At 38.0% G+C, this 12,034-nt stretch overlaps 1 long non-coding RNA gene across 1 annotated transcript in view; it reads left to right on the forward strand.

Moving 5' to 3' along the window:
* Positions 1-11,806, forward strand: part of LOC113459101 (uncharacterized) — a 102,301-nt gene extending 90,495 nt beyond the window's left edge. Inside the window, exons 4-5 of the long non-coding RNA XR_012580303.1 lie at positions 1,931-2,079; positions 11,615-11,806. This is a non-coding gene — a long non-coding RNA (uncharacterized LOC113459101). The remainder of the gene's footprint in view (positions 1-1,930; positions 2,080-11,614) is intronic.
* The last annotated feature ends 228 nt before the right edge of the window (positions 11,807-12,034 follow it).

The following is a 12,034-nucleotide window of genomic DNA, read 5'->3' on the forward strand; positions in this document are numbered from 1 at the left end:
TGAGATCCAAAGATCCTGTGATGGAAGGTATGATGACATTTCAAGGTATTAGTGATAGTCACTTGGCAGTATTCCCAATTTCCCAGTATTTCTAATTTTCCCCATCTTTGAATTCCAGCAAATGAAGGTCTATTTGAAATTAAATTCTGATATGGAAGCGTGCTTTCCTCCTAAGGCTGGGCATTGATGGGTGGGAATGTGTTACCATAAAGGGAGCTAGAAGGCAGCTGAATGAAACCTTAGACAAAAAGGAAGGGGTTTTTTGTGCTAAATGACTAAAACTGAGGCACTTGGCCAAGGCATGCACGCATCATAACCCACTACTTATTTGGGTGAAGAAATGCCCCAGCATTCCCACTTGCAGCACACTGACAGCTCAGCCCTAAGCCATCAATTATCCACAGCAACGTGCCCAGGACTGGTGCAGCCACATGCACAGTAAAGCCTGCTGCCCACAGAGGCCCAGTTTTGGATCTGGATGCTGCTTTCTCCCAGAATTATGTATTTGGATGTGTGTAGCACAACAAACTGCGTGGCAATGACTGCGCGGTTCATAAATTGGCACCGATGCTGGCTGTTTTTCCAAAGTCAAGTGTAAAGTCTTAGGGCCCTATTGATGAAAAATGCATCTGATCTGGCTGGATTACAGAAAAAGGAAGGCCCCAAATTATGAGCAAAATCTGTTCTAAAAAGCCGTGTGCTCATGTAAAAATGTGATGGAATATGGGCACGGAAAGTTCCATGTGGATTTCACTAGATGCACAGGGATTCCTGGTATGCACATAAATTTATATGTTGTGCTCAGAGACATGATGCAAAGGGCCAGGAGGCTGTAAATATGTTTCCTTGCTGCATAAAGTAGGGTGATAAACAGTGACATGTCAAAAGCCCTGGAAAAAAAAAAGATATCATGGGGTCAAGCATGATATCTAACAAGTCTCACTTTTCTTTGCCCTGCCTACATGTTTTTACTTCTACAGAGTGAAATCAGTAACTCTTGTTTGACATAGCAACTGTGCTCCTTGAACAACCTGGGAAATTCTTAATGGCTGTACCTGTCTGAGTATTTGCCATAAGCTGCAGGAGTAGTCAGCACCTGTTATTTGTAGAGAAGTCAGTGAAACATTCCTAAAATACAGGAGTATAAAAGCATATTAGAAGTATGTTATAGTTCTCAGAAAAAGTAGTTGTTTTCAAATTGTTTCAGTCAGTTGACATGCTCACTTTTATTTTTTTTTACTGTTTTCAATCAAAGTGTTCAGGAAAAGATAAAGCTGAATAATTTTCCACCAGAAAATATCTCTGTCCTATTATTACTATCTCCATTCTTAGCCAATTTATGCAAAGCAGACTCTATTCCTTTTTGCAATATGCTTAATTTCCCGTAGACTTGGATTACAATAATTTTTTTTAAGTTTTGTCGGGTTTTGCTGTATTTTTTAAAATAAAAATGCAGGCTGCATTCATGCTGCTCACTTCCTGCAAGTTGTACTTGCAGTTTAGTTGCCTTAGCTCACTTCTCTCACAGCTGCTTGAGTGCAAAGCATTATTTTTCCATTTTTTCCTTTCTCACCATTAATCCCAAGTGAGATGGGCTTTGTAAAAGTGGCTGTGCAGAAGCCTTGGGAGGACTCTCTGGGAAGATTTGGGTTTTGTAAGGCTGCCTTCAGGCCAGTTCTTTCTCCTTAGGAAGTTCATCATCCTGTCAGGAAGGCATGGAGAGGAGTGAGGCCAGGTCCTTTGGCAATTCTGGATTAAAGCTTTAATCTTTGGACTATTTGAATGTGCCCTAATTTATGCCATACCAAAGCTCCTAAATTATGTCTAAAGCATCTCTATCCTCTTAGGTTCTCTTTAGTTTTAATGTTTCTCATTAAAAATGATGAAACATGAACCGCTGTTACTGACTACTCATCTTTCTCACCAACAGAAAAACCTCAACTCTTCTGGACATGAAACACTCGATGTGGTGGCAGGTTTTGGCTTTTTCCAGCAAGAGCAGGGCATGGCTGATTCAAGCAAGGACATCCAGGATCTGCACAGATCTCCCTCATTGCTGATGCTGCTAAGATTTTACAGGTGAGTACGAGGACAAATTTCAGAGACAGAGCATTGCATTGTGTCATGGCAGCTCTGCAGCCAAATGCTGCAGGTAAAAAATCAATTTAATCCTATGGAATTGCTTGTTTGGAAGTATAAAGGCATTCAACAAAGGAAAATGGTAAAAAAAGCACATTTGCTCAGATTTTACTTACATATTCTTTCAACAGCATGTGTGAAGGAAAAGCCTTGGGAGCTGAGAAATATTGGGCATAGAAACAGTTGTCATAGTAATTGTCTTCCATATATATAGAGTTCATTAATTGACCCATTAATTGCTGGGGCCAGTATAACAGAGGCAAGAGAGTGAAAAGCTGTCAGTCTGTCTGAAAGGGCAATCAAAGAGAAGGAAAATAAATACCTCCAAAGTATCACAAAATGTTCAGAAAAATTAAGTTTCCAGGGAAGGAGAAGGTTTCAATAAAATTATGACTTTAGCTCTGGAAAATAATTCAGTTATAGCACAAGTGGTTGTCATAAAAAATGTGTATATTAGGAAAAGTACTGTTGTCTGTTTCAAAATAGGAATAATACCTTCTAAGCATCTCAAATGTCAGCTTTTATTTAATAAACTTGGGTAAGAAATATATATACTATATAACCACATGATGTTTGTGGAATGTTACTGTACATGTAAAAAATGCTGTAAACATAAGGGGCTTTGTGTGAGTGTTTCTCTGTGAGAAACCCACTCCATCCTCTGAGAAAGCTTATCATTGAAAAGACAAGATAGGTTACAGCAGAGTGACACAAAATCCAGTTCTGCTAGCTGTCACAGAGCATTCTATCTTGCTATCACAAAGGCTGCAAATTCCCTGTAAGAGTCACTTAAGCGCTTTTCAGGAGATAAGTGTTCCTTACATCCTTAGAAAGATTTAGAAAAGAGAAATGAGCATGTATTTCCGTGGACAAATGGCTCAGACAGCATAGCTAATGGTGTTTGGGGCTTGTGTGGGACAGCAGGATAGATGAGTTCCCTTCACAGAAAAGCTAGAAAAAATGTAAAATTGCTGAAGAGCTCATCTTGTACAGAAGATAACAGTGAGCAGTTGATGCTGTTGGGGTTTTCTACTAAATGCAGCTGTGGGCAGGCTGGAAAACTGCTGCTTTTTCATGTGCATTGAAGAACACACACGCACATTTTTGCCTCAGTTACTAGGTAGGTGCTAACAAAACAGCTGAACCGTGTACAGGGTTGGTTTTGGCCTATTTTTAGTTCTGCCTTGCACGAGGTCTGCACGTTCTGTTCTGCACGCTGCTGACATTTCAGCCACGGCTCTCGGTACACACTTCTCTTCTGAAGGCTGTCCAATACTGTGCCATTGCTGCCAGGAGGTCCTAAATGGGAAAATGAGAAACAAAACAAAACAAAACCAATAAATCAACTGTGATTAAAAACAACAACAACTGCAACAAAACAAGCAAGGGCACTCTGCTCTCTCCATCTTGCAAAACAAAATCTTTCAGGCTTGATTTATTGGTAAAGCCAACTATGGACAGTGAATAATGTACATCTGGATTTAATGAACAAATGCACAGCCAAAATATCCTCCTTTTTTTTTTTTTTTTTCAGGGTTTAAGCAAAGTAATTCATCTGTACTTTAACAAAAGCTTTTATTTCCACATGAAGAGGTGGGCAGCCATTCAATGAGACATGATTGAGATTGTTTCAGTCAGTTCAATTGCCCAATATTTTCACATTACCATGAAAAAAATAATAGAGAAGGACACGTGTGCTATTTGGACCTAAGAAAGTGTAAGTCTCTACCTACAAGATGTCTAATTTATATAAAGTTACCTACAAATATTTATGATTCCACTATGCACAGAAAAAGTAATACCTTTGCATTAACATTAAACATCACAACAAATTAGGACCATAAATAATAAAAATGCATGTGGAACAAAAATCTGGGAAATTCTATACTCATTTCTGTAGCCTTCTGTGCAGAAAAGTTCATTTTGAAAGCAGATGCCCCTGAACTGAAGTTTTGCAGTGTGTTCACTGCTTTCAGCTGGCAGTGAGGGTTTTTAGCAATGCCTCCAACCCTGAAATGCCCAGATTGTGATGCATGAGCAAGTGTAGAAATGGGTGGGCACATTCTTGAGGAAAAAGCTCAGTAAGACTTTCTCTCAAGCATGTGTACAACATTTCAGTACCTCTAAGTGATGCAAGCCAATAGAACTACTGGCACATTTAAAGAAAAACATATCACGTGTGTGATTGCCTGGAGAACAGGAGTCCATGATTTTAATTCTGTTTAACAGTGCTTTAACTCTTAGTGTCATGCAGCTATCAGGCTGCTTTTCTTTTACTCCTGTTTTCTTATATTGGAAGCAGGTCTTGATCCTTTTAAAGGAGCTTTTGATTTAGTTTAACATCACTGCTAAGCAGTGGAGCAGAAAAACAAGCAGCGTTGTGGAGTTTTTCCAATTAATTTGGGATTTGCAGTTAAATACAGGTGTCACAATTTAACATATGAATAATTCATAAACCATCAAACCGCACTATTTCAGTGGAGGAGTTTCTTAAAAAAATAACAAAAAGAGTCAAACATATGCCAAACATTTGCAGGATTGTTAGCAGCAAGTGGCTGAAGGAAAGTTGAAAAAACTGCAAATAAAGCAACCTAGCTGATGGGTTGTTTAAATTCTCAAATAGCAGCTGATGACTTCTTCCTATTCAAGGGGAGTTTCCTGACTTACAGCTTTGCATTCATTTTTGTTTCTGAAAATCCTTTACAATAGGAAAGCAATTATCTCTGAAGGAGATGGACTGAATCTGTAATTCTTTTCTTGTTCTGGAACATAAACTGACATATTTTTCCATGCAAGAAATTCTGTTAGAGCTTGCAACTGTATGGGGAAAATAAGACATATTTGTGTTGGTAATTGGCATGACTCTTCTTGCATGTTATTAATTTTCTGTAAAGAATAAATCTTTAGGTTAAGAAAAGCTAGTTAAAAGTCCTTTCATCATTTTAGTTTAGCTTCCACACTTTGTGAAGTGACCAGATATGGTGACAATTGAAATTAAGAGGAGTGGCAACATAATGAGGTATTTGTATCCATCTGCATAACAAGATAAATGGGTTAAATACTGACTTCACTGTCTTTATTCTGTCTAAATCGTCCCCAGAGGTGACACACAAGACCAAGAATGATCCAGTGGTCTGATAAGGGGAGTTCTGCATGCCTCCAGCCAGTCTTCCTTCATGAGCCAGTAACTAAAATGGATTGCACTTGGACACTATATTTAGTTTTGCCCATAATTCATTATCTGATCCTGGCTGGCACACCAAATCTATTCTTTTGTTAACACATAGTTCTTATGGTATATTGAAAAAGCCTGCAATCCAGCTTTCCCTGCTACCCCAAATTAAATTAAACCTAAGAGTATATTTAAGATGAGCTACTACCACTCAGAGGACTGTGGCTGGAGAAGCCTTCCTTCTTCCCAGATTGACATTGTACAGAATTTCCTTAGGCTATATTTTACTTCCTTTATCATATAGCTCAGTAGCTGAGATGTGAATCTCTCAGGTATATGAAATATCAGATCCACATCTTACTTGAAGCACATGAAGGTGCTCAAATGCTGCAGTAGGTAGGATGTGGTAACTGCTTCTGGCCATTACTCAGGCATCCAGTGATCATGAAATCATCTAGTGCTCTCATGGAAGGTCATTTATAATGAATCCCCAAAATTATATAACATAATTTATGTTACTCCTTATTTATATAATATATTAATTATATATTATATATTATATATTATATATTATATATTATATATTATATATTATATATTATATATTATATATATTAATTATATATTATATGTTATATTACTCTTTATTTAATAATGAGAGAAAAAAATCAATTTTACAGATGAATGGACTTTATTTTTTTCTCCTTTTTTCTCCTTTTTTTTTTCTCCTTTTTTTCTCCTTTTTTTTAAAAAAGAGAATATTTTGCATCGTTTTCAGTTTTGATTCCTTGAAGGGCTAAATTAAGCAGGGCAGGTATTTTAGTGGGGGCTCAGCTAATGGTCTATCTGGAGATGTAATGAAGCACTGAAGTATTCTTCCCCCTGGGAGGTGAGAGTGCTGGCTGTTACAATACCTCACTTCTCTCATGCTTGACAGTTGAATGCCTACTTTAAATAATGGCAGGAAGTCCAGAGCTTTTCCAAATTCTCCTTTCCTTGCAGTGTGCCGGATGCCCTGGCACCAGAGAGCCTTTGAAACCTTCTCCTGTTTCTTCCACACCTGATGGTGATTGTTGGGCTGGAGATTTATAGCTGGCCTGAAACTCAAGGCTTCCAAGGAGCTGAAGTTACAGAAGCTCACAGTGATGCTGGATTCCCTGGAGGGGTGGTGCTGTAGCCATCTGATGGCTGCCAAGCAGCAAAATGAGATGGTAATTTCTGCATTCCAGAGAATGCAGAATGGTGCAGAGCTTCTACCACCAAAACCAACAACAGGGCTCAAAGAAAAAGCTGTTTAGAGATCTTATCTTCTGGACATGTTTTGTGTGTGCTGGGGCTCTAACCACATCAGTAGCATTGCTGGCATCAATGGAATATCTCCTCTGATAGTTTATCCTGGGTAGAAGGACTTCCAGAGTGGAGATTCAGTTTCTTATCTCTGTGAGGAAGCCACCAAGAAGCCATGATCAGGCAGGAAAAGTGACTTCCACACCTGCTCCCATCCCATCACCACAGAGAAGAACTGATAAAGCCAATACCTTCATGGGGACATTTCTAAAACACGTTTGTGGCCTGTGACGTGTTTGCTTCCACAGAATGTCAGAATCACAGAGTAGCTGAGGTTGTCTGGTCTGGTCTCTTGCTCAAGCAGAGCCAGCTACAGCAGATTGCTGAGGACCTTGTCCACCTGGGTTTTGAATATCTCCAAGGATGGAGACCCTACCAGCTCACTGGAAAATCTGTGCCGCTGTTCTATGGCCCTCACTGCAGGACAGATTTTTCTCATGTTCAGAAGGAACCTTCCATGTTTCAGTTTGTGCCCATTGCCTCTTGGCTGCCACTGGGCACCAGAGAGAAGATTCTGGGTCTGTCTTCTTTGCTCCGTTAGGTACTGATCAGATCCCTTGAGCCTTCTCTCCTCCAGGCTGATCAGTTCCAGGTCTCAGCCTCTCACAGGAAAGATGCTCCAGCCCCTTCATCATCCCTGTCCTTTGCAGGCTGTGCTTGCTCCAGCACTATGGAGGTCTCAAAGCACACATAAAACTCTAAAACAGCCCCTTTTCTGCCCCCTTGTTGCCTCCTCTTTAAGAAACAAGCAGTATGGGAGAGCCAAGAAAAAAAAAAAAAAAAAAGCAAGTTCTTTATAGGAATTTGCAGAATATGAAGCAATTGAAGGTTTTGTTCCTGCTTGCTCCTTTCCAACCAAAACACAACATTCAAAGTGACACTGCAAAATGACAAAACAAGTGTTCCTGCCAATGTAAATAAAAGGGGAGATAGAGCTGGAGATGATTGATGGCTGTGGAAAGGAGAAGCTACTGGAGATACCTGTAAGGAGAGCCATCAAGCTTTATTAACAAAGACATAAAAATATCTCGTCAGGGATAAAGCTCCCTGATGTAATAACAGTGAAAAAGAAAAATTTATTCCAGAGATGAAATTAGTTCAACGTCTGAACAATATTTTCAAACTGTGGAATACTCCCTCAGTAGTGATTCTTCCTCTCATTAGCCTTTTGCTCGTTATTCTTTCTATTACTATCATCATCAGTGTCCCTGTTCAGAGGTAAACCTGTACTGAGAGTAATTCTCAGACAAGTAAAGAAAGGATTTATGTGGAAAAGGGAGGAATTAGGAAAATCCTTTGGCAGCAAATGTCTTTTTTTTTTTTTCCTTAAGAACAGAAGAAGAGGAGAATAGTGGAATTACACTGTCAAACAACCAGCCCAAAATCTGAGCAAAGATAGCGTATAATTTATTTTGTGAAATGCTAATAAGTAATAAGCTAGGGGAAAAAGAGATTAGGAATGTCTGTGACAATATTAAATTATGTTATTAGGTCTTGAATTATCTCCTTGAAATTGTTAGGAACAGCACATATGCATATTAGCTTTTGGGTGCCTTGCATCCTGCAAAAATAGAATGTTCTGGCATAGCCCTATACATGAAAGTTTTCTTGTTGGGGTTTTTTTTTTTTCACTAAGACACCCAACCCAAACCTTACAAATTATTTTCACTTTAAAGCTTTTTGCAGTTTAGCAGATTGTACTGAGAGGAATGTTTTTACTGCTATTTTATGAGTCCCTAAAAGAGTTTTATAAGACAATTTTGAACTAAAGGATCTTCAATAAAGTATAAAATAATGACTTTGTAGGATCAAACCCCTATAAATAATGGCTACTTCTACAATGGCTGTGAACAGGTTTAATGTATCAATCATGAACATAGACAGGCCAGTCAGTAAAAGAGGGAACCTTTTACTTTTTCATGCCCAAACATTGTAAATGTTGCTTTTTCATAGCTTTTGACTTGATTTCTCTCTCCACTCCTGTTTAAGGGGATAGAAGCTGCTTTATTAATTGCTCTTAGAAGAACAGAGCAAGGCTGTCATAATGACTCACTCAAAGATGTATTGAAACAATAATTTGTGACTAATACATCCAATTATTTGCTCAGCTATAGCCATGACAGTTCCAACTTCTCATGTTGCTTAAAATTTATTACTTTAATAGTGCTGCAGATTAAATTTAAATATTCATTTTAATACCAATTCTATCTATTCTATCAAAAAATGCCATTAGATCATAGTAATGGAGAATTAAAAAGCAGATATATTTGTAAGAAAGTCCTACATAATTCTTTAAAAAATGTAAAAATTTAAAAAGGAATGTAAAAAATACTTTAAACATTAACCAAGCAAAAATTACTTCTTTTATCTTCTTTTGGTGACCTTCATATAAAATGTAATAAGTTCCTGAATGTCTATAGTAAGAATTTGAAGAATGATTCAAAAGAAATCCCAGAAAAAAAACATTCGCCATTATAATAACTACTTGCACATTTTGCAAGGATATCTGTGGAACTCTAAAGACTTTTTCTCCATTACATTATACAAAAACATTGCTAATGGATTTGATACATATTTCTACATGTATTTATATGTGATTGTTCATACACATATTTGTGTGTTTGTGTGTATTTATGCATTGCCTTGTGGATTTACACTGGAACGTGTTTGCTTTAAGAGATTAAATACTTACACAGGAGTCATGAAAGCCTTATCATGGACTCACTCACCATCTGTTCAGTGCAACTGACTTCCAAGAGAAAGCAGAGGGCAGCATGGAAAAGGTTTATTGCAAAGAAATCTTGCATTTCATTAATCATATGAGCAGTATTCCTTTGTTTAGAGCTTTAGTGTAGTACACAATAGAAAGGATTAGTTGAGTATAGAAGCTATTACTGAGCTACAAGATAAAATAGCTGGTTTTCTCATTTTGTTCTCTGTAGACAGTTGCACTTTTTCATATTTGAAGAAGTACACTTTCCTCTGGCATCCTGACATTATAAAAACTTCCTTCAAGCATGTGGAACCTTGTTTCTCCATTTCATCTCTCTGCTCCATGAAAAAAAGAGTAATTTTTCATTCCAAGGAGAGCTTTTCCTTGGAGAAGGAAGTTTTCTGTGTGCTCATCTGAGCAGATAGAAAACTCATGATGCAAGAGATTTGTATGATAAACAGTATTTGGAATGAAAAATTTAATGAACACAGATATTATCAGAGTTGTTCTTTAGCCCCAAGTGAAGATTAATGACATGTGTTTTGCATTTTATGATACACTTTTGGAGAACTCCTAATTAGTGGAAAATACTTCCATTCTCAGAAATTCGCAGTCCTTGCTGTTGAGTAAGGTTTTGTGTAAAACTAACAAGATTGAATAATTATTTCTTGGCTGTCACTTTGTAGTTATTTAGATGACCTCAGCTGGTTACTTCATGCATTCAGTACTTATTATTTCGAAGCTTTTCCTATCTTCAGGCAGCCTTCCAGGTCTAAGGACACCTTAAAAAACAAGGTGAAAAGCAATAAACAGCAATGTTTTGCTGTCAGTGTCTAATAACCCTACTTTTATTGGATGCTGACTTTAGAACAGCCTCTAATACTCTATTTCCTAAGTAAACCCAAGATCATCAAATGGTCCTCCAGTCATGCATTCCTTCAGGAACAGTTTGCTTTTGTTCACTGTTGGGTTGTTTTCCCCTTACAACCAGAGTCATGTTTTTACAGATCATATCTGTTTTCTGAATAAGCACAACATTACCAAATGCTCCTCTTTATTATGGGTTCTGAGAACGTGTAGATTGCAATAACAAATAAGAGGGTTTTTTAAACACAACAGCAGAGAGTGATGAAGGGATGGGATGGGTTGGAGCAAATCTGTGCCACTGACAGCACAGATAAGGACGTGGGAGCTCAATTCAGGCAGACACTGTGAGAGCAGGAGAGAACCAAGCTGTTATATAGGCCCTCTCCTAATCAATGGATCACTTTGCTTTTGAATAAAATCTGTGAAAGAAATGGGGGAAAAGGCCACAAAATACCGCCTAGAAACATATTTTATGACAAAGAAACAGGGTAAGATTCCATATTTTTTTTCATGTTTGAAGAAAATTATTTTCCTTAATTACTTTCAATAGAGATCTTAAAATCTCTACTTACATTTTAAATAAGATAGTTTCTATTGCTTCAATGTGACAAATCCATCTAGGATTAATCAGTGGTGCAGTTCATGGCATTAAAGTGGGGTGTATCTATTTCCCTAGTTTTGCAGTACAACTTTGTGAAGATCCATCATTTTCTCCTTGCCTTGATTGGTGGTTTAGTACATTCAACAAACTCCACTAAAAAAGCTCATCTAACTCTCTTCCTGAATTCCCTCTTACTTGCCATTGGTGGTGAGAAAGTTCAGAAAAATTACTCTAAAACATTTTTGCCTATTTCTTGCTTTTTCAAACTAATTTGACAAAACATAACCAGAAAGTATTGAGGCCAAAGCGACTCACATTAAACAGCGCTTATTTCATAGTGCCTGACTTATTTTGAAAAGTCCTTCCACCACAGGGAACTACAGGCGAGGGAAGTGCTTTGGCAGGAATTATGTCTGCTCAAGATAGCTGCAGCCCTGACTTTTGATAACAGGGGCACAACATCAGTCCCTACCTGGATACCAGATAACTGCAATTGTCCCCAAATCCAAGCACAGCACATTAAATTGGTGTGTGTGCATGCACACATGAACACACAAAAATGGGCAGTAGTTCACCCCAAACAGTTTAAAAATTAACACTTTTCTCCCTGGTTTACTTTCCATTCAAAATATGTTAAATTTTCTCAGTTAAATCACTTATCCGTGGCTCCTGTACTTGGGCAGGTGAACCTCTGCAAGCTGCCCAAAGAAAATTAGAAAATGCTAAACCTGTACAACATATTCCTTTATTTATTCTGTACTATATTCTTTTATAGGTGCATCAAACCCAGGCTTCAGTGAGAAAAGGTGGTGTGAGTGAACACTACAGCTGTGGAGCATACAAAGTTTTCAGGCAGATTCTGTGGTGGCAGACTGTCACATCCCTTAGTGGCCACAATTCCAAGTAAGTAAAGCATGATAGACAAGTTGCCAGTGTATATCTGCAGGACAACCATGCTAAGTTTTATATTCTGTTCCTGTAAAAGCAGCAGCAGCAGCACAGAGAGCCATTAAACTACAGCAGCGTGACAAGAATTTCCTTTATGAACATGAAAGGGTGATGCTATCTGTATCATTCATCAAACAATAGCTTTCTGTAATCCATTATAATAGATACTCCCAGACTAGGAGAAGAAGTAGAGGGTTAGAGAGCAAGACAGGATTGAAACACCTTTATAATAACCCCGGGTTTCTAC

This window comes from Zonotrichia albicollis, chromosome 5 (assembly GCF_047830755.1).
Source record: "Zonotrichia albicollis isolate bZonAlb1 chromosome 5, bZonAlb1.hap1, whole genome shotgun sequence".
Classification (NCBI taxonomy): Eukaryota; Metazoa; Chordata; class Aves; order Passeriformes; family Passerellidae; genus Zonotrichia; species Zonotrichia albicollis.